The following is a 24622-nucleotide window of genomic DNA, read 5'->3' as shown; positions in this document are numbered from 1 at the left end:
CCTATTGGCGATGTAACTAGATGGCCAATAGGTTAACATGCCATTGTTAACCATTGTCTTCTATTCTAAATAAATGGCAGCTGTGATAGTGTCAGGTGGGGGCTTAAGGGGTTATGCACTCCTCTTCTTATGATGAAAATAATGTGGAAATTTTTACAGCTACATGATGATTAAAACTTAATAATCCCCTCAAAATACTGCTTTATCTGTCCCTTTAACTGCTTCATTCCCTCCACCCCCTTAAATTAGAAAATTCTGGAACCACCCCACTGAATGACAGAATAAACTTTTGAAATAAGTTGTTTAAAGCTAGTACAATACTTAGGTAACTCGTCGTAAAGGAAAAGTTTGTTCTACTTCTGCGAGCAGTAAGACCACTTCGAGCCCTAGTTTTGGAATGGATCGGGATAAAAAAAAAAAAAAAATAACAATTTCGATTTTAGGAGGGTCAGCAATTATACTATATCCGTCCGTCTTCATGTAACAACTCGACTCTCAGTGGACGGATTTTCATGAAATTTAGCTTTGCGTCTTTTAAAAAGATTTATCAAGCCATCCTATATTTAATTAAAATCAGACCAATAGAAATTCCATAATTATTATTTCTCCGTTCATCCGTCCGCATGTAATAACTCGACTCGTATTGGACGAATTTTCGTGTAATTTTATATTTGATCCATTTTTAATGATTTATTGAGTCATCCTAAATTTCATCAAATCGGACCAATGGAAATCTGGCAATTAATAATTTTATTTTCACGCATATTACATAAGCTATTCATGCTGTATATTGTAATTGAAGCACTGGACATCGTGTTTGTTATTACTATAATTGTAGGAATGAATGGGTAATTTGGCAGACGCGCAGAAACTTCAAATAATTCACATTTTGAACACTAAACTGGAACCGGAATTCGTTCACTATTTATGGAAATTTTCCAAGCACTGATAACACGATTGTATAATAATCTAATCATGCTTTTCGAAAACTAGACAACGCAACAACACCATTAAACACCAAATCATTGTAACTGAGATTGCAATTGCAGGATGCTACACCACATACAACAAAACCAGTTTATCACTGGAGTGGATGTTGGTTAATTAACCATTTAATTCATAGATAATTATGAAAATTTTATTAGGAAATTTATAAAAGATGTTGGTTCGGTACAGGGGGTTGAAAAGGGGAATGCTCATTGGTGCTTTGATATCTATGACTCAGTCTCAGAAATCACTGTGTATTCATTACGAACACGCTTGCGATGCAAATAGCACTAAGGATGGAAGGAGGAAAAATTCGAAGGGGAGAGTATAGCCGAATCTGCTAACCCTCACAGTTCCTTGGCTTATCACCCTTGGGACTTCATGTGATTTTGAGCAGGGGGGAACTGTGTGGACACTGTAAACTTCGGGGCCGGTTACTGAGAAGGTTTCTGGGTCAAAATAGTGGTTCCAGGTGTGAGATGCCATTTAGATACTGGAAAGTACAGACTTCTATGCAGCTTTCTCTGAATTGTGGAACTATATACAGCTGCTAAAAGGATTCATAAAAGGTTATGAAAACTTATTTTTATATATATATATATATTTTTTTTTTTCAGCTAACTTTTTATTTTAAAGAAGGTACTCTGTTTCTGTGCCAGGATGGCCGAGTGGTCTAAGGCGCCAGACTTAAGATCTGGTCCTCGTAAGAGGGCGTGGGTTCGAACCCCACTCCTGGCAATAGTAGTCGTGGTTTCTACGAAGTAATTCAATTTGGCAAAAGTGATTTTCAAACATTTAAATCATTAACTATTTTTAATTCTACTAAGAAATTCAGTTATGCAAGTGAATATTATCATGGCGTTGATGAGAAGTGATTTTGCGGAAATTTAAAAAAGAATGGTATTTCGACTGTTGAAATTTGAATTGCACTCCGCCATGATCTAAATTAAAGCTTAATTTAAATTATTTTGATGATTCAAAGATTTAACTTTTAGTGATTTAACTTCTGATAATTTAAGGATTTAAATTTTTGGTCATTTAAGGATATTAATGAAATTCTCTGGTGCAGGGAACCCTAAGAATAAGAGATTCCAAAATAATTTAAATTACAATAATCAAGTTTTTATATGACAGAATTTGGTACAGTATTAGAGTATTACTATAATTGGAGTACTGCACAATCAACTCAAAATTCATAAATTTTGAGTTGATTGTGAACGTCTCATCACGTTCCTTAATTCCTAAAATTAAGGAACGTGATGAGACCTATGAACAGAGTACTGAGTCTTGAAGATAAAATCACTAGCAGGTCCTGCACAGTTCAACGATTCACCACATGGGTCTCATCGCGTTTCTTACTTTTGGCTGGACACCACACAGTTCAGTTGTTGTATAAAGTAAAATAAATAATTTTTTATCATTCTCCATAAGACTCGTTTTTATGACCTACAATAATACAAAAAAATATTCATTCTTTTATTTTACTCGCATCGATTCGAGGTATGCACACCACCCCAAAAGCGGTCTACAATGTCAGGGACATACATGTTAAATTATTTATGTGTTTAGTATTAGACTTTGATAGGGAATTCAATCCAGATTGATGATGGTAAGTTGATAGGGGATCCAATTCAGATTGGTGTCAGGAATACTTCTGGAGACGGTGAAATCGTCTCCAGAAGTATTCCTGATACCAATCTGAATTGTTTTGATTTCGATCATGACGGAACGCAATTCAAATTCAACCCTCAAAATGTCACTCCTTTAATAAACTTTCACCAAATCACTTCCCATCAAGGCCCTGGTAATTTATGCTTCCATAACTGCATTTGTTAGTAGAATTGAAAATTTTTAAAATCACTTTGCTAAATTGAAGAAAATAAATTCTCCTGTACAGACCACAATTTCTATTGATTGCCAGGAGTGGGGTTGGAACCCGCGCCTTCTTACGAGGACCAGATCTTAAGTCCGGCGCCTTAGACCACTCGGCCACCCTGGCATGTTGATTGAACATCTACTCACTGTCGACAACGCTTTAACCTTTCACGGCTTACTTAGAGTTAAGCGTGGTTGAGAAATCTTCTCTTTTAAAACAAAAAGCTACTTGAAAAAAATGTTCAAATTTATAAAAAGAAGTTTTCATAACCTAAAAATATCCTCTCAGCAGCTCTATGTAGTTCCATTTGAACTTTAGATGCTCAGAAGTCCAAACTGGAATCATTATGATTACTTGGGTGCGGTTTACTGTTAGGAAATCATAGAGTTCCACAGACTTTTTCTATGAATTGTAGTTTGTTTGTTTTTTATCCCAGAAATTCTGATGTTTTCCCCCAAGAACAAGTATTTTAAAATCTAAACAACCTACTTGTTGCGATGGGTCACTTCAATATTGCACTGCTTTCATAGCAGCCCTTCTTTTAAAGAGAATAGATTTTCATTTTTAAGTAAGTGTCCTTCCATGTTCCAGTTATCTGCCACCTTGTCAAGAATAGGCGAACACCCATTAGAGTGAATTTGAAAAACAGTTGGGAAATGAAGCGGTTGTCTATCATATGGACTTTTTGTACAAAAAGTTATATTTTCTAGCTCTGTTCCTTTAGTTTAAAAGTGTCAGTCACCCCAAAAGAAACTTTTCAGTGGCTAAATGGCATCTCACACCTGGAACCAACATTTTGACCAAACATTCCAAACAATGAGAATATTCTCAGTTACAGACCCCGGAGAAAATAAGGATGCCAATATATGATGACCAAAAGTTTGCAGTGTCCGCACAGTTTTTTGCATAAAATTCACATAAAATCCCACCGACGAAAAGCCAAGGGACTATAAGATTTAACAGCATCGGCCATATTCCCCTGCCCCTTAGAATTTTTTCCTCCTTTCATCCCTTAGTGCTATTTGCATCTCAAGCGTGCTCGTGACTACACAGATTTCTGAGACAAGTCATAGTTTCAAGGGCAACCAGAGGTGTTCGACAAAACTGGCCTCCGGAAGTGTATTCATCGGTTGCAGAAACGTGTCTCTTCGGCTTGTGGTTACGTAGAAAAGCACTAATAAGCTTGCATATTTTCAACCTCCTGTTATCCGGGTGGGTAGTGGCTTTACAAAACAAACGATGTTGGTTCGGTAAAGCTGAATATGTAATCCTGACATAAACAAATATATGTACGTCATCAGTAAGTATAGTATTATAGGCTTGTAGGAGTATTTCACAATCAACTATGATGACTAGTAATCAAAAGGTCATTGCACACATTCAATTAACCCCTCTGATCTTCCATTTTAATTTAAATGGATACAATTCCCTGAAATTGTTCTCCAAGTTCATTAACCATAATCATCAACGAAGCACAAAGAGTAACATTCAAATTGTGGTTCAACTTGCAAAGCCCATGTCTTTCTCGTGGCCAATTCTTACATTGGCTGTTTTAAAGTTGGTAGTGGCGTTTGTCCCCAACGAGTGGCATATTGTGCAAAGTCTTCTGCGCAGAATCTCTGCATCCGTGAAATATCGTCAAAGACTAATAAAATGTGACGTAATAAATATTTTGCTGGCAGTTTTAAGTGTTTAATGCATTTAAATGCTTAACCTTCATAACCTTTTGCCTAGAACAATAGATTCAGAGCTGATCACACAGGTCTATCAGACAGAAGAAAAATTAAGAAGAAAAAAAAAATCATTTTTCCTATTGATTCGCATTCGCAGGTTTACATTCAGGGTATATATAAGATACAATTTTTATAATGCTAAGTCCTCCTTAATTCGCCTGGCTTCGGAAGGGAAAACCCAGAGTTTTGGGGTGTAAAAAATCCCTCATCTAAAACTTAATAATTGAGCCAAACATGATAATAATCGACCAGTTCCAGTGGGACACGAGATTACCCACTTAGATTGCTACACCAAAGACAAAAAATGATGGATTTTCCCTTTTAAAAGAATTGCAGTTCAACGACTGTCATTTTCCCGCATTATTAGATGAGTTTAGATAGAAGAAGGTCAACTGTATACTCAATTGAACAGTACGGTCATGTCGATAACTAGTCTGTTCCACAATAGGAGAAAAAAAAAAAAAAAAAAAAATCTGCCGCAAAAAGAAAACTGTAAGATGTGAACCAACCTGAGGAATAATGATCGTTTTATGGGTTCCTGGACAGAGAATATATTTACAAGCGTTTTAACAAAACGGTTAAGGCCATATTGCTTCGTGAATATGAGGTCAATTTTCTGTTGCTGGAAGAAAAACCCCAGTTTCTAAGAAAAAAAACTATGCTGCCCTCGCCTGAGACCGACTAACTAGGCCACGTTGTGAAAAAGGCCCATAAAAATTACTAGAATCATTGAAGGGATTCAAACTCAGATCTTTTCCACCCGATGTAGGAAGGACGGTGATTATACCAACTGTGCTACCTACGAGGGCAACTTGTACAATGAAAACAGACTGATAGTTGAAGCAAATTATAAAAGATTTAAAGTTTAATTTTAAAATATCTTTAAATTGTGCATTCTGCACGGCAAAAATACTTCAGTTCTCATGCAAATTCTATCTTTATTTTAGAACATTTATTTTCATTTGATTAAAATGTTAATCACATCAACTCAAATTTCGTAAAGCAACAATTAATTAAAAACAACTTAAATAATTTATTAGTTCATTAGGTTTTTTAATTACTTTAATTTCGATTATATTTTCAATTTTAAAATAAAATCGAAAATTAAAATAGAATTAAAATCGAAGTTGAAATATTAATTAAAAATTTAATATAACAAGAACTAAAATTCATTTTAAAAATATATATAAAAATTGAAACGTAATAAAAAATTTAATTTCGAAATAATTTTTTTTTTCTAAAATGCATCGAAAACTTCAAAAGATTGTTTGACAATTTGGAATTATTTATTTTTCAGGAGTGTGATAACTTAATAACATTAATTATAATTAATGTTATTAATGTAATTAATGTTATTAATTATAATTATAATTATAATTAATTATATTAAATGTTAATCACATCAACTCAAATTTCGTAAAGCAACAATTAATTAAAAACAACTTAAATAATTTATTAGTTCATTAGGTTTTTTAATTACTTTAATTTCGATTATATTTTCAATTTTAAAATAAAATCGAAAATTAAAATAGAATTAAAATCGAAGTTGAAATATTAATTAAAAATTTAATATAACAAGAACTAAAATTCATTTTAAAAATATATATAAAAATTGAAACGTAATAAAAAATTTAATTTCGAAATAATTTTTTTTTTCTAAAATGCATCGAAAACTTCAAAAGATTGTTTGACAATTTGGAATTATTTATTTTTCAGGAGTGTGATAACTTAATAACATTAATTAGTAAAATAAAAAAAATTAAGTATATTAAATATAAAAAACCAAATAATTAAATTAGCTTTAAAAAAATTAACACAAGGATTGGATTATTTTCAAATAAGTATAACAGAACAGAAAATTAAATTCGAAAGCAATTTTAGTTTTGAAAAAAAAACATTTTACAATTTAAAAAATTTTGTATTTGCCAGGAGTGGGGTTCGAACCCACGCCCTCTTACGAGGACCAGATCTTAAGTCTGGCGCCTTAGACCACTCGGCCATCCTGGCACTGGTACATGGTGCACTCTAAACTACAGTCAACACTATCAAGCACTTGTTGAGGATGAATTTTTAATTGAGATTGAAATATATCGCCTTTTATTACACATTTTTACAATTACATTAAGAAACACGAACTGTTTTTATTTAAAGTCAGCCATTGTGAATTACAAGGCTGTGTGTTGACACAAACACCACTAAAATGCATGATGATTTAGACCTGGGAGTGTGCACTTTCCAAGAAAAGAGAAAACCGGCTGGGAGTGTTACGCCATTCATAATTATCTTCGCAAAAACAGGTTTCATTCATGTAGCGAATGGAAAAATATACGAAATAAGAAGAAAGAAAAAGGAGCAGTCGCTGACCTCATTAGTGACCACGGTTAAAACATAAAATTACGCTAACTGACCCAATACGGTTAGGCTGATACACAAAGCTCACGCACCGGAAGTGCTAAAAGAACAGGACATGGAAGTTAAAGCCATCAGAACATGTCGCGCCATCTCTTGGCATATTTTGAAAGTGCTGGTTAATGGCGTCGTTTTTTTAACATGATTAAATTCAAGGCGTAATCACTGATGGTATCACGTAATCGGGAAGGGTACAAATTGGGTAATATTTACATTCGAAAAGTCGTACCTCCTTAAGCGGAAACTAGGCAGTAGGTTAGCCTAAGGCAGCTGCCAGATTATTACCAAGAAGTTTATGTAATCAGTACTGTATGAACTATCTATGTATTCATAACCGCTGTCCTAATTGCAAGGGGATTCCCCATAATAAGTAGGTTTATTGTGTGGGTCGTTGAACCTTTATAAATAGGTCGAATTTCAGCACAACTACAAGAAAAGGAACTTTTATTATTGGGATTTTCAGGATTATATATTAATTTTTAGCTTTCAGCTACTCCAATTTCATGTTCCATTTTATAGTTTCTCTTTTTAAAATTTAAGTTCCGGGGTATAACTCCTGTTCTTCCCCTCTTAGTGAATCCCTGATAACTTACACAAAATTGATAACTATAACCTAACAGTTGAATTTCACATTTAAAGCTACAATACAGAGGAATAAAATAAATTCGTTTAGAAGTTTAGGTGTCATCTTTATGTTGACTTGGTAGACAACTCAAGTAGAAGCCCTTACGTTATCTGAAAGTGTAATTATAGCAACACTCATTCACTCCTTATCTAGTTATGGAGCAACATTACTCTGCTGACAAACCAATCGGGAGGAAGAGTTTATAGCGTGAGTTTACGTAGGCGCTAGACTGAATATGACCTACATATTCATCGGAATTGTGATAAGGCCAAAGGTTGAAGAAAGTGTGTGCGATTTCATTCTAAGAAAAATCTACCTTAAGTGATGCAACGTGTGATATCTGTATGCAAACAACCAGATAAATGCATCGACCTTGTCATCTCGAAAAAGCACTTCTAATTAAAATTGTCTTTCGCTCAAACTCTCAAAGAAACAAAAAATAAAATATGAGATCTGAAATGTTTCAAAATGCATCATGGAAATCAGAATACCTACTACTGTAAATTTTCTCCCAAAACAAGCATTATAATTGAAACTATTGCCTTTATAGCCTCAAATTTGTTATACAGTGATGTAAAATGATTATGCATTTTATTCATAATAACATAAATATAAAAAAATAAGACTATTTAGTTATATTTATTTACAAATATTCACAGAAACACACTGCAGGCTATAGGAATATCTTTTCATTAAGAGCAATACACCAGCAGCAAACATGATTTTGATATCATTAGGCTTCCTATAACAGATATTAATATTTTGCTGACCCGCCACGAGCTTTTTATTACTGCTTTGCACCTATCTGCTATAAACTCGGAGTGTATTAGATTCTGGATATAATCGCTGATTAGTTCATAGTACCAGACATCAATAATCACTCCTTTGATCGTTATGCATCTTTAAACCAAAGAAAACTTTACTGTTGGTTAAATGAATACAGTCAGGGTGATAAATTTCGTTAGATATACGTCGAATGTTGAAATCATTTACCATTCGATCCATGGAGGTTAAATTTGGATTCATCACAGAATATTACATATTCCCATTTGCTCAATTATCCAATTAGCAAGTTCTTCAGCCCGCGTCAGTCCTTTTTATCTCGTGGATTTTGTCAATAAGGGCTTCTTAAGAGATCGATATGCTTTGACCATCATTACACGTCTTCGTCAGACAGTTCTAACACTGCATTTACTCCAATATATTCCTTTCACATGTCTTTTAGGTCTGTGGAACTTGCACGACGATCAAGGAGGCACAGACGCTTGAGAACTCTGTCCTGTACCACACTAATTTTCCGTTTCAGTCCGGTTCTAGATTTTCTTTTGACATCTCCGGTCTTGCTTCTTTTTAAGTAACTTTGACACAGTACATTGGTTACAACCAACTTTTTCAGCTATACCTCGACTAGAAAAACCCTCTCTATCAAAAGCAATAATTATGCTTTTCTTCCTTGGAGTTGAACGATTGAATGCCATATCGATGCTGAATAGGAAGTGAAAACAGATAGCAGCAGCTGGATGCTTTTTTAAGCAAGACGATGGAATAATACTCTAACATTACAGAATGATGGCACAATATCATGCTAGTTTAAGAGGATCATGATGTAATATCAAACCTAGTTTTACCCGATGATGTAACAATGTCTTGAGACAATATAATTCTAGCTATACAGGACTATAAGAGGATGATGCAATTTATGTGCCCACCACTGTAAATGAGTACTCTGATCTGCCAGAAATCTGTTCTTTCCAGCGAATTTTCAATTGCAGACTGCAGACTTAAGGTGCTAGTCTAAGTAGACTTGCAGCATTAGTATGCGTACCTGTAAACACTGGATCTGCTCTTTGCTGATGTCACTCACTGAAAATAAATCCAGCATAAATTTTGTTTTTCTTGCCTAGAAAATAAATTGGACGACATTGATCTGTTATTATTTTTGCAATGTTCTGGTAAAAGTTCAACTTGAGTTCAATTAAGCAAACAGTGGAGAAAATCGACGTACATCAAGTACATATTCGCAGAAATTTTTTATTAGAAAGAATTAGCAAGAATTTCTCGACTTGCCCTAGTATTAAAGTTAAATGGGCTTCTCTTCTAAGAAAAAATAAAATGGTTTCTTAGCAAGTTGATTCGAAATGATGAAGAAATATATCATCTGCACAAATTTCCTTTTCTAGGAGGAAAAGGGCCGTGAATTAGTGAGAATAAATCACCATAATTATTGAGTGGGGGTGGCGAAATTCTCGAGCAATGATTGTGTAAAATTATCGCCAACCGAAAGCATCGAGTGATGTAATGAACAACAGTCTATGGGGTTTTTCCTTTTCCCTAATCAGCAATAACCAGTGCTACATATGTAAACATGTTGAAATGACTTTGGTGAGAAAGACATACGCCTGAAATTATTTAATATCCTTTTTTCCCCTCTGCCTGGCTTTTTTCCTTTTTTTTTTCTTTATTGACTTGTCCGTTTCATTTCCATTAAATTAATTAATTATCCAATCAATTCATTAAATTATTGACTTATAATAAAATATAACTCGTAATAAATGTTAACCATTCGTAATACTTTAAGTTCTTTCTTTCAGATAGCGTATATAATATGTCTTTTTATGCCCAGTGGCCCTCTTCCTGATAGTAAAAAAATTTGCCAGAAATATTCAGTGGGGTGCATCTACGTTGTGAGCTCTGTTTTGACAGGCTATTAAATCATTTTCAAACAGCAAATCATGTATCTTTCGATCGCAGATTTTGGACCGAAGGCATCCTGAAACACAGAAGACCGAATGTACAAATTTGCATGATCTGCAATTCATGATCACAATCTATGGACTCATAAAATCAGAATCAGTCCAGGACTGAGTCCATTGCACGCATGTCGAAGCATGTAGAACTATAATGCAGCACGTCATGGGAGCTGGCCTACGTGATAGCCCTCCTGTACAAGGATATTTGCATACCATGAGGTGTTCGCACACAGTTGCGTTAGAGCTGTTGTGTGCATCAAGGCGTTGTCATTGTGTTAAGGGCGGAACAAAGAGCGAACATTAAATTTTGTTTCAAGTTGTGGAAAAGTGTGACTGACACCTAAGAGTTGGTAGGTTACAAGATAACAAGTGAATGGAAGATCTATTCTAAGATGGCTTTGAGGATCTCGAAGACGATTAGCGCTGTGGATGTCCGTGTCTAGCAGTGCATCGAACCCCAGAAATTGTCGCGCATTGATTGCGTCTGATAGTCGAAGGATGGAAGAAAAGTTTCACATAAACAAAGAAACAGATAGAACAGAGAAAAAAAATGGAGATCGACACTTTCTCAGAGATACGAAAGATTTCTGATATAATTTGGAAAGGACTTTTTAATTATCTAGAGCCCTAGATATTCATAATGGCGCTTATTGACTCTTTGGTATTATTGCATAAGTCTTGGATTAAACCAATTCACCGAGTATGGCCCAGTTTCGAATTAATATGGTTCATGTTGCACAGCAGTCCTGGATAGCATTCTGCCCTGATTATCAAAGAGCTTTTGGAAAAGCATGGGATTGTGTAGTCAAGCCATTTTTTATTCCACTGATTTATCTCACTGGAATTCTTCTTTTTCCCCAAAATAAAATCCATACAGAAAGGACTTGGATTTTATGGCGTGGAAGGTATTAAAAGAAACGTGATAAAAGTATTGGTGGTAATCAGTTCAATCTTATTTAAAAATGTTTTAAATAGCTCTACAATAGATCTCATAAGTGTATAGCTGCTCAAGACGATCATTTTACGAAACACTAAAAGCTTTTTTTTCTAGTTTTCTTTAAATTGACTAAGTCCTGGAATTTAATTGTAAAACCTTGCATTTAAGCGACAGGATCACTAACAGACAAACCTGAATTTTTGTGTTTCCTAGTTTTCTACAAAGAAAACCGGGACAACGCAGCTTTCTCTCAGAGCTCTAAAAATCAAAAGGAAAAGAAATAATCTTTAATCCTTTTGATTTACAAACAGGGTTTTAAAAATTCTAAAAACTAGCAGCGTATTTGGGCATAAAAATTTTTTAAAGTAGAGAATTTCAATAGATTTTCGGATCTTACCTCGATTTCAAAAAAAGGTTTGGATACTTAGCTTGCAGAAAAAAAACTTCAATTATTTATACATTGCGTTTGTGGAAGCAAGGATAATTAATTTTACTGGATGCGGAAAAACCGGTGTGGTATGGGAGTCTCACGACACAAGATATTGGTGCTCGCGTGACGTTGCAACTTTTTTTTTTTAATCTTCACTATCAGAAAGGTGAAGGTTTTTACAAATAACAACTTCTCAAGGGTGGACAGCAAACATAAAAGAATCAACCCAAGTTATAATTACGAGGGACAGACTGTCTGGTGCCAAGGGAGCAGCTCAGCACTGTTTTTTTCACCCTTTCCCATTTATGTACAGCGAACTATATAGAAGAGGTCAGCTAATGGCTTGAACTAATGACTAAATTGCCATCTCATTTACTGAAGTAGCTCTTTCTTGTCTTTCAAAACGAATGATGATAGTCTATCTAAGAGCGTACAATTTCTGCTCTGTGTTAGTCAAAATAAAATAAGCGCAGTCAGTTAAAGTAGATAAAGATACGATAAGTGGTATCCAGTTGAAGAGGAGCCTTCTTTAATGTTAGCGAAATGATCATAAAGTAGTTTATGTAAACTAAGGCTGATGGCGAAAAAAAGTCTCACAGTCTGAGCTGTTGACATCGTCTTATTTATTTTTTTATAGTAAACAAACTGTCAAAAATCTCGTAAGGATAAAGCCCATTCACAGAGCATACCGTATTTTTGCTGCACCACATTACGATTGTAAATTTTTTAAGTCTGTCCTGGGCCACTAGTCTCAAGGTGCGGATTCGAATCTATTCAATGAGATTGCTTGGAGTAAAAGCTTTTTAAGTATCGATCTGAGATGGCCAGCTACAGGTAGATAGTGCATGGAATCAAATTATAGTAAAGTTTTCACATAAAATAAAAAAAAAAAACAAATCCCGTTCACTGTCTAATAAAAACATTATGACCACCCCATGTTTTAGCAATTGGTCTTTCCTCTAGCCCGGTGGAACGCATGTTGCGGTGAGAACCGATAAATTTGGTACTGCAGGTTCTTGGCATACGATCCATATGAAGTACTTGATCGATATGGGCAAGGGAAGCGATCTGACGGGCTTCGAAAGAGGGATGATTGTCGAGTACACGTTGCAGGGTGGCAGTGTTACGGAAACTGCGAATCTTGTGGTGAACATAGCCAGCATTCACCCTTTGCCTATGTTCCCCTCGATGGTAGTGGTGAACGTAGACTATTCCGCCTTGTGCAAGTCAATAGACGAAAACTCTGGAACGGCGGACTATTGAGTTTCTACATTGGTTATAATCGCCATCGGCCCCATATGGGGTTGAAAAGGCCCGATTAGAATGCCGTCAATGACGCGAAGAACTCTTATGGGTTTTTTCCACTCCGTGGCTGAGTTTGTCGGTCTCAGAAGTTGACAGCAAGGTTCCCCCCCCCCCCCGAAAGCTCGGTTTGTCGTCCATCAAAATAGGCAAATCGACAGAGAACACGCGCAATTTATGGATATAATACATATGGGCTTATAAGTTTGGTCTTGAGAGGTTCTAATATGACTTTTTTTTTTTTTTTTAACCAGGAGACGACCAGCGGTTTTTGTAAGAATCCAATGAAACTTCTTCCCTATGGTTGTTGTTATTGTAGTTGGGTTTTAGGAGCATCAGCGACTAAGGCCATATTGCTCCGTGTATGCTGCCTGCACATTGCGTGTGTTATATGGTTAATTTTCCGTTTACTGGAGGAAAAACACGACTTTCCAGGAGAAAAAACCATGCTACCCTCGCCTGAGTCCAACTGACTGAGCCACATTGGGAAAAGGGCCCATAAAATTCTTCATGTCATTAACGGGACTTGAACTCAGGTCTTTTCCACCCGGTGCGGGGAGGACGGCGATTCTAACAACTGTGCTACCCACGAGAGCCCTCCATATGGGCTGTGGAACAGGTGCTCTGTGAAGATATCCATTCTCACTACCGCACATTGCCAAAGCATCGTTGGTCCGTTGACGACTGAAAAAAAAAGTGGCTTTTTCTGATGAATCACATTTTTTGCTGTGCTGTGTGGATGGTAGACAGAGTGTGGCGAAAAATTGCGGAATCATTCCGATATCCTGGTCTAACAGAAACAGGCAGATGGTAGAAGTGTTTTGGTATAGGAAATGTTTTCTTGGGAACCTTTTGGGTCCTCATACCCCAAGACCGAACTCTGAATACTAAAAACTGCCTATCCATTGTGGCTGCCTTCCTTGACAATACAGGTGCGTTCTAGCAGGATAATGCTCTCTGCCATGTTGCCGGTATTGGTCGAGAGCGGTCCACCGAACATGAAATTCGTCGGATATGAATCCCATAGTTGCATCTCTAGGATTACGTCGATCAAGGTGTTTGGATCCTCAACAACGGACTATTGCAGATCTACGAGATGCAATCCTGGCAACATGATGAACATACTTCCTGCAAAGTTCAGATGCCTTATAGAGTCCATGCCTAGCAGTGTGGCGGTGGTAGTAGTGACAAGAGGAGATCATACCCACTATTCGATTGGTGGTTATAATGTTTTGACTGAAGAGTGTATACTCAAACAAAGAAACTGGCAACGTTTCGAGATTCTACTGAAGCCGTCTTCAGCTCTAATAATGTGAAGGAACTAAGGAACCGATACCTTTCCATCATCTGTGTTCATTTGTGTAAAAGTTTATTTTATTTTAGAGTCTGATATCCTGTTTTTCAATTAACTTCAGTTAATTTTTTCATAGAAAATTGCAAGAACTCGGGTTCGAATCCCGAAATCTGCAATTTTTTTATTGTTCGTTATTTATTTAAATCACAAACCTGGTACAGTGAAATTTTTCGAGTTTTTCTGAAGCTTTTCTTAAACCATAAAATCCCATTAAATATTAGAGCAGAAGCCTGCAATTTGTAAAATAATTTCATAGTTGGAGCCGAGACTTTTTTGACGTTGTACGATCAGAGGAGTGGGTTAAAAATCTAGAAAATTGATGCCAAATGAAATGCGGATGGTCCCTAAGGCGATCGTAGAACTGTCGCGAATTTTGGTTCACTGAAAAATGGGTCGTCAGAAATAGAGGGTTGAGGAACACTGATCTACGTTATGATCTCTAGTTCAAACAGTAGTTACTGGCTTCAGGGAAGAGAACACAAAAAGTGCGTTGTAGTTGAGGAATATCTTTTGATCTGTTGAAGTAGGTTACTGTGCTCAGAAGGAGAAAAGAAAACATGTTGAAGTCATGAGAATTAATCAATCAGAGGTGGTGTCGTACAAGTAGGTCATAGAAGAATGTGTTCATTCTTCAGTGTCGAATTTCAAACGGGTAGACAAATCTGGATGGCAGTAGTAGATTAATTTTGCTTGAGTTGTATAATTATAAAATGGCCTTTCTTTGTTTATTTTGTTCTCTTCTTCCCCGTGCTCTCATATTTCTCATACTTTCTTCCCTGGATCTACTGGCACACGTTTTACTTCATCACATGATCTGTCTCTATAACCGCTGCCATCACCGACAAGTTTCTAGATTGACAAAAGATGCACGCAGTGCCCGAAATACACTATTTCGGGATCCGAAATACACTATACTGACAAAAATAATCGGATGCCCACAAAGTTTAAAGAACCTTTTATTGATACAATATTAAATAACAGCCTACCTACCGCAATAATTATACACTGTATTCTCATCAGTACACAAAACCAATTTTTGATATCAGTAAGCAGTATTTTGAGCCTTTCCTCCTTCAGTACAGCAGTCAGATCAGATACTGGTTGTGGCGTGTTGGCCAGACCCGAAGTCGACGTTTCAGTTCACCACAAAGATGTTCAGTGTATTTCATGTCGAAGCTCCTAAGGTAGGCCAATGAAGCTTTTGGGCGCTCATGTCTCCAAGCCTATGCAGCATGACATGGTACATTGTCATGCTTAAACAGAAAAGGACCTTCTCCATATACTGCTACCACTGTACGAAGAGAGCGGAATTATCCAGAATGTCAGAATACTACATGCTATTTATTGTTCTAAGAATGCCGTTGTGGGTAGCACAGTTGGTAGAATCGCAGTCCTCCAAACACCGAATGGAAAAGACCTGAGTTCGAGTCCCGTCGATGACGTGAGGAATTTTTATGGACTTTTTTTCACAAAGTGACTAAGTTAGTCGGTCTCAGGCGAAGGTAGCAGGGTTTTACTCCCGGAAACTAGGGTTTTTCGTCGATCAAAGAAAAATCCACCGTAGAAGAGACGCAATTTATAGACAGTATACACGGAGCGATATGGCCTTAATCGCTGATGTTCCTAAGCCCTACTACAACAACAACAATGACAATGCTAGAACGTTCTAAGGATGACGACAAAGAGTCCGCGCCCAAACCAAGAGAAATAACCCCAGTCGGTGATGCATCTCATCCAAACGTCCTAGTTAGGATGACCCACTCTGGCAGTTAACATTATACGGGCATCTCCCAGAGCCAAACACAGCCATCAGATTGGAAAGCTGTTAATCTGGATTATTCATTCCATAACAGCTATCCAATGTTCCGAGAACCACTTTTGATTGGTTGTGCACCAGGCAAATCGACGCTGAGCTGCTTGCTTGGTGGAGTGAGTTTGGTTTGTATGCCGCAGCATTTCTTTCTCCTTGCGCTAATATCAGTTCTGATGGCCGCCATGTACTTCAGGTTGACAGTATCCCACTAGAATTAATGGATTTATCTTTCTCCCAACGGTTTCTTTCTTCCAGCTTCTCTGATTTTTCCGAACAATTCCCGGCTGTAGTAGAACCACGACATCACCTGTTTGGTTACCACATCAATCACCATTAGTGTAAGGTGATGCAGTTTTGTTGCTTTGGTAACAGATTTATTGTCAATATGGCATTCATTGATTACTCCCCTTTGGAAGTTGCTAAGCTAAACGCCTCAATTCCCAGATGCATCCGGATAATTTTTGCAGAATTTTAGCCTTTATTTTATTGTTTTCATTTTGCATGATTTCCATATCGAATAAAAAAGGACACCCTGCTGTCTTCACTGTTACGAAGCATATATCATTGGATTATAAATTGGGTTCAATCCCTGCTGAAGATGGAATTAATCAGTATTAGATAAGTAGATTTAATCCGTTTACCCAAATTAAACATGGGTCACATTATAGATTTAGAGTATGAGACATATCTTAAACTTGAAAAGCTTCAAGGATCCTTACACTGGAAAGATCAGTCTTTGTGTAACAATTTTGGAATATGACTGTTATTTCTAATGTAGTAATGAACCCGAAGTGTAATGGTTCTATAATCTCATAACACCGGAATTGGATGGTAAGTAGCAACTGGATGAACTCTGTCAAATGTTTCAGCCATGCCTGTATAGATAACGTAAATTTTGCCACTATCATCAATTGAATCAAATTGCTTGACTTTGATGACACAGAACCCTATAAGTTGGTGAGACTATGGTCGGTAACGAACCGTTGCCGACCTCGACTAACTTGTACTGAATGCCCAAAACGAGCTTGAGAACATTCTAAAATGTCTGTGTTCAGCAGAATGGCCAACTTTTCGACTCCCTGCCAGGAACGGACTTGGTCCAAGTGTCCATAGTGCGATCATCGCCAAGTCCCTACAGAAGATTTGGGTCATTGACTAATGGTCATGACATAATGAGTGACTCAAATGGCCCAAACATAACAGTCTGACCCTGCTCCCTACCACTACGTATGACTGCTTGTATTACTCTTCATGAGGGCCAAACGATCTTAATTTCTGGCCCGACGGCTACCAGTTTCTGCGCTCATTTTTATTTTTTATTTTTTTTTTTTTCAAAATTGTAAACTTTTTGAATGAGAAGAGGACAGGAAATCCTGGCAAGTTGCCTCTAGTGTGAAAAGACGATAACAAAATGTATTAAATTGAGTTATATGGAAAGTATTGCTGTTATATCCCTCTCTGTAAAATAAAAATGATTTTTTTGCCTTGTAATATCCCTGTCACGTTTGGAACACGCCTTCTCCTCTCCTCCCGTGCTTAGTGGAGGCAGAAATTTCCTTAAAATGTGTTTTTTATGAGTTCGCAAATATTACGCAAAACTTACGACTTCCCAATATTGCCTGGAGGTACGAGTTTTCATTGATGCAGAAAGGTAGTTCTGAAACATAAAGACATCTGCACTTCCAACCTATAATTACCCTCAGCACACCATCACACAGTACGTGGAATAAATATTAGTAATTATCAAAGCAGTCTACTTACTATCGCTCTACCAGGTGGTACCATCGTTTCTTTTCCTGTGACCTAAACACCATGACCGTTGTTCAAACAAGTGCCGAGAATTACCACCCACAATGATAAAGGTCCACTAAGACCACCATCAATGAGAACAGCGCGGGGAGGGAGTCGGACCACCGTAAATTCACAGTTCTTTGTCGGAAACCGTTTCCAGCCCGCCAATGCTTTAGATAAAGAGAAGTGGGTGGTGCTGACTGCTCACAAGGTGATTATGGCAACTTCACGGTGGGCAATGCATTTTTGTGTGTAGTGCGAATATTTTAGAGAGGGTGGGACACAAATCTACAGTTTGGCAGCTGATCAGATGTGATTAGTTGTTTGTATCGCCCTTGGAACATCTAGACTTCTATGTGTGAGACAAATTGGAATGGATACCTCTTGCTGAAGATATTTCCTGTATAAAATATGATTTACAGTCAAATCCCATCGATTTTTGTATTATGAAATTGCAAATATTACAAACGATGTCATCGAATACGATGAAAAGAGACTGCGCATTAGTTTCTCGTGAGGAGGAAGAGAAGGGTACTACGTTGGAAAGGTTTCTTACCAGAGGTTTTAATAATGAATTGTTTTAAATTGGATACCACACAATGTGATAGATCGCATTTTATTCGATGTTATTTGAAAGAGGAGACTATTATGACAGAATGAGTCGGACCATATGGCCTTTCAAATAACTGGTGGCCCTTAGTAGTAATAAAAGCTAGATGGAAGGATTATTTTGTGTGCTTTGGTGTATTTTTGCAACTACTAAGATATAAACTGCCTAATGAAAGAAGAGATAATATTGCTCATTGCAGAAGGAACTTTGCCTTCCCGATGCATTGCCCTGGTATTGCGCTACTTCCAAATGGCACTACCAAAATGTTATTTTTTCATTCATTTAAAAGATGACAGCCAGTTTCAGGACTTACTGTTTCCTTTCACATAGCATATGGTTTGTTTTCAATAAATAGCAGAAACCCTTTCGCGATGGCAATTCTTGCAAGTAGAGCAATATCAGGACAACTCTTTGGGAAGGCAAATTTTGTTCTGTGAGCATTAAAGGCCTTTGCATTAACTGACGGTTCAGTATTGTCAAAGAAAACTGTTTAAAAATGAAACATTTTCAAACCAAAGTCACATTGCACAAACAATATTTGATATTGTGATATGCCTGGTAGTAGGTGAATTTTCTTACTGGGCTTTTCTAGAAGACAGTTAGGCTCTCCCTTCCAAACATTGGATCCCTTTTTCATTGGATTCCTTTTTCAGATAAATTATTGACATCTTCACGGATAGGATTTTTATCGGGTCCCTTTACAGATCATAGACTCCCCAGCTGAGATTTTTTTCATATTTTGGAATTTTTTAGGAAGGTTTGGACTGAGGTCTTAGGGAGGTGACTGATTCCTCTTTTTTCAGTTTTTTTTTAATTTTTGGGGCGGTGATGATTAAGTGTTAGCCAGTAAAATAATTTAATTACATATTTGTAATTTGTATATATTATATATTGGTAATCTAAGATATTCAGTATCTATTTGTAATTAAATTATTTTACTGGCTAACACTTAATCATCATTTACCATGGATCCCAGTACAACAGGCCCATTTGTCCTCATTCTGGGGAGGTGGTAGCGTCCTTCCCTCCAAAAATTACAAGACTGGCGATAAATTTATCAGAGCCCTAACTCCGATAAATTATTGTATTGCTAGCTCTTGGGGTGCTATTTTATCAACTCTAAAAAAATTTCTACTCGTATTTTTAAGAGATTTTTAATAACTATTCGTTCAGATTTTTACTGGTATAAAAGTTGTTTTTAAATCAATTTTTAAATTTTTCTAAAATTATAAAATTATTTATCTCATTTCGAAAAATTATTTCTTTGTTTTATTTATTTTAGAAAAAGTATTATATGACTCTATATTCATAAATCCTCAACCTCATTTTTCATATTTTTAGGGAGGTGGGTGCTTCCTCTTTTTTTAAATTTTTATCGTCGCTTCCCAGCAATTTTAAGCAGCATTAGCCCCTTACCCATTCTTTCTATCTTCCCTTAAACCCTAGTCACCGTATTGAATTTCGTCATCCCTTAACTCTACAATATTTGTTCATTCGTGTTTCATTTGTCCCTGCGTTATGTCCAAGTGCGAGGGTACAAAAGCGCGCTGTGTTTCAAGCCCGTGTGAATAGGTTGAAGGTTGAGAAGACAGTACATACTTGTTGACACTAGACACGCATTTCTGTAGAATGAAATTTTCAGGAAAAATATTTGAATGGAGATTGTTCCAGAAAAAAAAGAAGTAAAGAAAGGAGTAAAGGAAGAGAAAAAGTTGGTTCTGTGAGTTTAAAGTTGGATATGAATAGAGGAACCATGTCCGTGGGAGCATCTATAGAAAAGTCATTCAGAGAAAGTAAGCGTTATGAGAAAGAGTGAAGAGACTTTATAAGATGATGGTTGTTAATTAACCCGATTATCTTCCTTTGACTCCAGTCAATCAAATCTTAATCTCAAATCTGCCTTATCGTGGAATAATCTCAAATTGCATCACCAAGTCAGGTACTGCTGCAGTTTGTGAACGAGAATCGGAAGGTCTTCAAGTAACACGTCTCCTATTCTCCGTATACCAATCTTTTAAAACTTTTACTTGTTCGAGAAGCTGAAGACACCTGCAACCACTTCAGCCCTTTATTATGAATTGCCTGGTAATCCTCTTTGATTTTGTACAAATACAAAATAAAGGTAAGTAACGCTCCTGGGGTTGATAATCCACCAATTTTGATCGAAGCCACCAGGGAGTATACTGAACATGTTAAGTTAATTATGATGGCATCTTTGGATTCCGAGTCCAAAGATGCCAAACGATCACCAGTACATAAAGGTGGGTCTAAGAGTGAAGTCGGTTAATACAGATCGGTTAGTATGACTTCAGTGGTAGGGGAAATCTTAGAATCAATGTTTAAGAGAGGAATCTATGAACATTTAGATAGATATGGCATTCCAAATAACATAGGACATGGTTTGGTTAAAGGAAAATCATGTTTAAATAGCTTAGTGAGTTGTTTCACACAGTTATGAACATGTTGGGTACACCTGAACATGTTGGGTTACCGGGAAAAAAAATTAAGATGGATTGCTGAATGTCTGCAGGGCAGAAGGCAGAGGGTTATGATTAATGAATATTGTGATTGGAATAAGGTCAGAAATGGGGTCCCCCAAGAAACGGTTCATGGACTACAGTTGTTTCTGATTTTCATAAACGACATCGACGATGGGACATAAGGCTTCATCTCAAAATTTGCAGTCGACGTAAAGATTGGTAGAGCAGTAAATGATCAGTACCAAACAGCGCTGCTTCAGGATGATTTGGACGGGTCGCAATAATGGTCTGAAAATTGGTAGCTATACAATGTATAATAAATGCTGCTAACTGCAGAACCTTATACTTGGGAAAAAGCAACCCACAAATACACTTATACACTTGGTCAGTTTGAAATAATAACAGTAGAGGTACAACGGGTTCTGGAAGTTATAATACTGGAGGTTTTCTGAAGAGTGTAAACAGAAAACCAACAAACCCCATTGTGTTCTATCAATGATTTATCGAACATTGTACTATAGAGTTATGGCGGTCATAATCACACTGTATAAATCAATTCTAAGACCACATTCGGAATAGTGTTTGGAAATACGGAAATCTCATCTGAAAAACAACATTGTACTTCTTGAAGTGGTCAAAGACTCGCATGGTGAGATCGTCGAAAGGGCGTCCATGTTAGGAAAGACTGTATATATGGGATACAAAGCTTGGCAACCAGACACCTGAGCTATGACTTGACAGGTTTATAAGGCTCTGAGAGGGGTTAGTAAAATGAATGAAGGCAGAATTTTGACTGTTATAGAGAATTGCACAACTCTCGGGCATAAATTCAAATTACAGAGAAAGAGGTTGAGACTAAATTGTAGGAAGTTTTTTTTTAAGCAATGAGTAGTTGTTTGCTGGAACAAGTTACCTTCACAGGTAGCAGAGGCTAACAGATTGAATAAATTCAAAGATCAAGTAGATAGTTATCTATGTGAGAATGGAAGAAAACACTACATTTTTCTTATCTACTCAGCTTCTTTTCAGGCCGCTGCAGCAAAAGCCTACCGTTCCTTGCATTATATGGCTGCTATTACTATTGCTAACAAATGATGCTCAAAAACCAGTTCATAAAATTTGCTAATACTCAATTACAGATTCATTACCGTAATAGTCTCACGTTGTATACGTGTATTATAGGATTATGAAAAAGAACAGGTTTATAAGTGACAAGTCGGAATAATTACGTGACTCACTAAACAAGATGAATTCTACTCCATCTTGACGTTTGCCTTCCTCCTCTCGTTAAATTGTGTGATCATTCACTGGCATGGTCAGCTTCTATTAATCTTTGGGTTTCGTTATAAATCTCAAATATAGTTTTCCAACGGCATGTGTACATATTTATGAAAAAGTTAGTAGATGTATGTTAAGGTTGCTACAAACTGTGACACAATAATTAATTCACACATTTATTTCTCTTTCTCATATAGAGAATTCACACAGTGAACAAAATTTGCAATGCAAAGGTGAATTCACCTTCAGGCGTATTTTCTTACAGCAGAGCCTCCACTTCTTCTTTAAATATTTTCTAGTTGTTAAACCACAAAAGTATTACAAACACAACTTTCTCTTCTAATCTACATTTAGTCATTTTGCGTTTTCATCACACATATGTCCTGCCCATAATAAATAAATTTAAGGAAGGGCTCCCTAAAGAGGAAGCCCAATTAAAGAAGAGCTTACGGAGGGCAGGACTAGAAAAAGGGTTATTTCTTCGGTGGTCATTTCACACTGGCAACGACACTTCATTCTCTGGAATTCCGTTTGTGGAAATTGTCCAACACAGATTAGCACCCGAATGACAAAATCAGAAGATCCTCGTTCTCTCTCTCTCTCTCTCTCTCAGCCTTCCACATCCATCTTGGTGGCCAGCCACGGCACCCTGAATGAAAAGACACCGGTTACCTACCGGTTCAGGTTCCAGTTTTGAATTCTTACTGATTTTTTTTTTTTTTTCTGCATTCTTTCATGCTTTTTTTTTTTTTTTTTTTCATTTTTGCCTTTGCCTCCCGGGCCATCCTTCGGGATTTAATCGCATTCATCTCAATTTCAAAATTCAATTTTTTAGCATAATCGAAATTGAAATTTTTTTTCTTCCTTTTTTTTCCCTTATTTTCGCCTCCAGTTTTTTTTTTTTTTTTTTTTCCAAAATCTGCAGCGCTAGTGGTTTTCTCCCTTTGCAATGGGCGACCAGACGAACCCAGTCCACCTTCTAGTAACACAAAATGGATCAGAGTCCGTTATGAGACGGTACGTGTTTTAATGGGTCTACCCCACCTTCCCGTGGTGAGAACGAAAACACAGAATCATCTCTCCAGGAGACTGCTCCTTCTTGGTAGCCAAGTGACCAGAACACAGCAACAGCAATGCACAGTACTCACACAAACATTCACAATCACATTAGTTGCCCTTTTAAAGTTGATTCTGTTATTCACAGAGACACGAGTCGAAGTTGACGTTCCAGGGCGGTCCTCTACACATACCAATGTCCACATCGATATTTCTCTCACAGATATGGCAGTATCTTGAAACACCCATCCTCAATTGGTATAGCTTGAGTGACAACATTTTTCTGACTCAGAAAGCACTTTCTGCAATCAGAAAGTTCTATTGCACTTTCTGATTGCAGAAATTTTCTTCGTTATACGGAAACTCTTTTCAATGTAATAACTAAGGGAAACTCAAAAAAGTTCGCTACATAGCAAATTTCGCTTTATGGAAATTCGTTAAAGAGAGGTCCGACTGTATTTTGTTGACTTGTAGACCCGAAAAAGAAGTCTATCTTGAGATGTTCTGTTAAGGGTCAGAGTCCACGATAGTCCCACCTTATACATTATATCTTGTAGAGTTGTCGGCACTGTACACAAGCCTACATCCAAAAACATTTTTTTGTGCTATTGCACCAAGCATTGCTACTGCAGTCACAAGCATTGATTTAATCAGAATGGACTGTTTTTGAACGAGACTTTCTATCTTCATATGCAGTATTGCATATGAAGCCGTCTCGACGATGTTCCACCAATAAGCCCTCCCAGAAGTCAAACTTCCACAATTTCTTATTCTCGTGATCTTTTAAGTCCATCTTTTCCGCGGTCTTCCTCTCACCCTCTACTGGTAGGTTTCTCTTTCATTATATTCTTAGTTGTTCTGCTATCATCCATTCTCAACATACACGCCTTTCTTTCTTTTTACGTTTCGCGTGTTGGTGGGCTCTAACGATATGAAATGAGTTCGCAGTTGGACAGTGAATGGATGTCATCTGAGTGAGGCACATGAATCAAAAACAAACCATACAGTCCAAAAACTTGGACCGCATGGATTGTTTTTGGAATTTTTTTTTTTTTTTTTGTCTGGTAATCTCTTTGGGAATTCAAGTCTACACACAAGAAATTGCGACAAGCATTCATGCTAATCACCAACATTGATTTCTTGCATGCAAAAAAATTAGAAGTTTTTCCGAGTTTCTGATAAAGGAATATA

At 36.8% G+C, this 24622-nt stretch overlaps 3 non-coding genes across 3 annotated transcripts; 1 reads left to right on the top strand and 2 right to left on the bottom strand.

Annotated features, from left to right (window-relative positions):
- Window positions 1-1641: 1641 nt before the first annotated feature.
- Window positions 1642-1725, top strand: TRNAL-UAA (transfer RNA leucine (anticodon UAA)). The gene has a single exon. It is a non-coding gene; the product is annotated as a tRNA-Leu (tRNA).
- A 1177-nt stretch (window positions 1726-2902) lies between these two features.
- Window positions 2903-2986, bottom strand: TRNAL-UAA (transfer RNA leucine (anticodon UAA)). The gene has a single exon. It is a non-coding gene; the product is annotated as a tRNA-Leu (tRNA).
- A 3533-nt stretch (window positions 2987-6519) lies between these two features.
- Window positions 6520-6603, bottom strand: TRNAL-UAA (transfer RNA leucine (anticodon UAA)). Its single transcript has one exon. It is a non-coding gene; the product is annotated as a tRNA-Leu (tRNA).
- Window positions 6604-24622: the final 18019 nt, after the last annotated feature.

Source organism: Mastigoproctus giganteus, chromosome 9 (genome assembly GCF_048544385.1).
Source record: "Mastigoproctus giganteus isolate SK-2022 chromosome 9, ASM4854438v1, whole genome shotgun sequence".
Classification (NCBI taxonomy): Eukaryota; Metazoa; Arthropoda; class Arachnida; order Uropygi; family Thelyphonidae; genus Mastigoproctus; species Mastigoproctus giganteus.
Note: the sequence above shows the minus strand (reverse complement) of the source record. Positions and strands in the feature narration are given on the sequence as shown.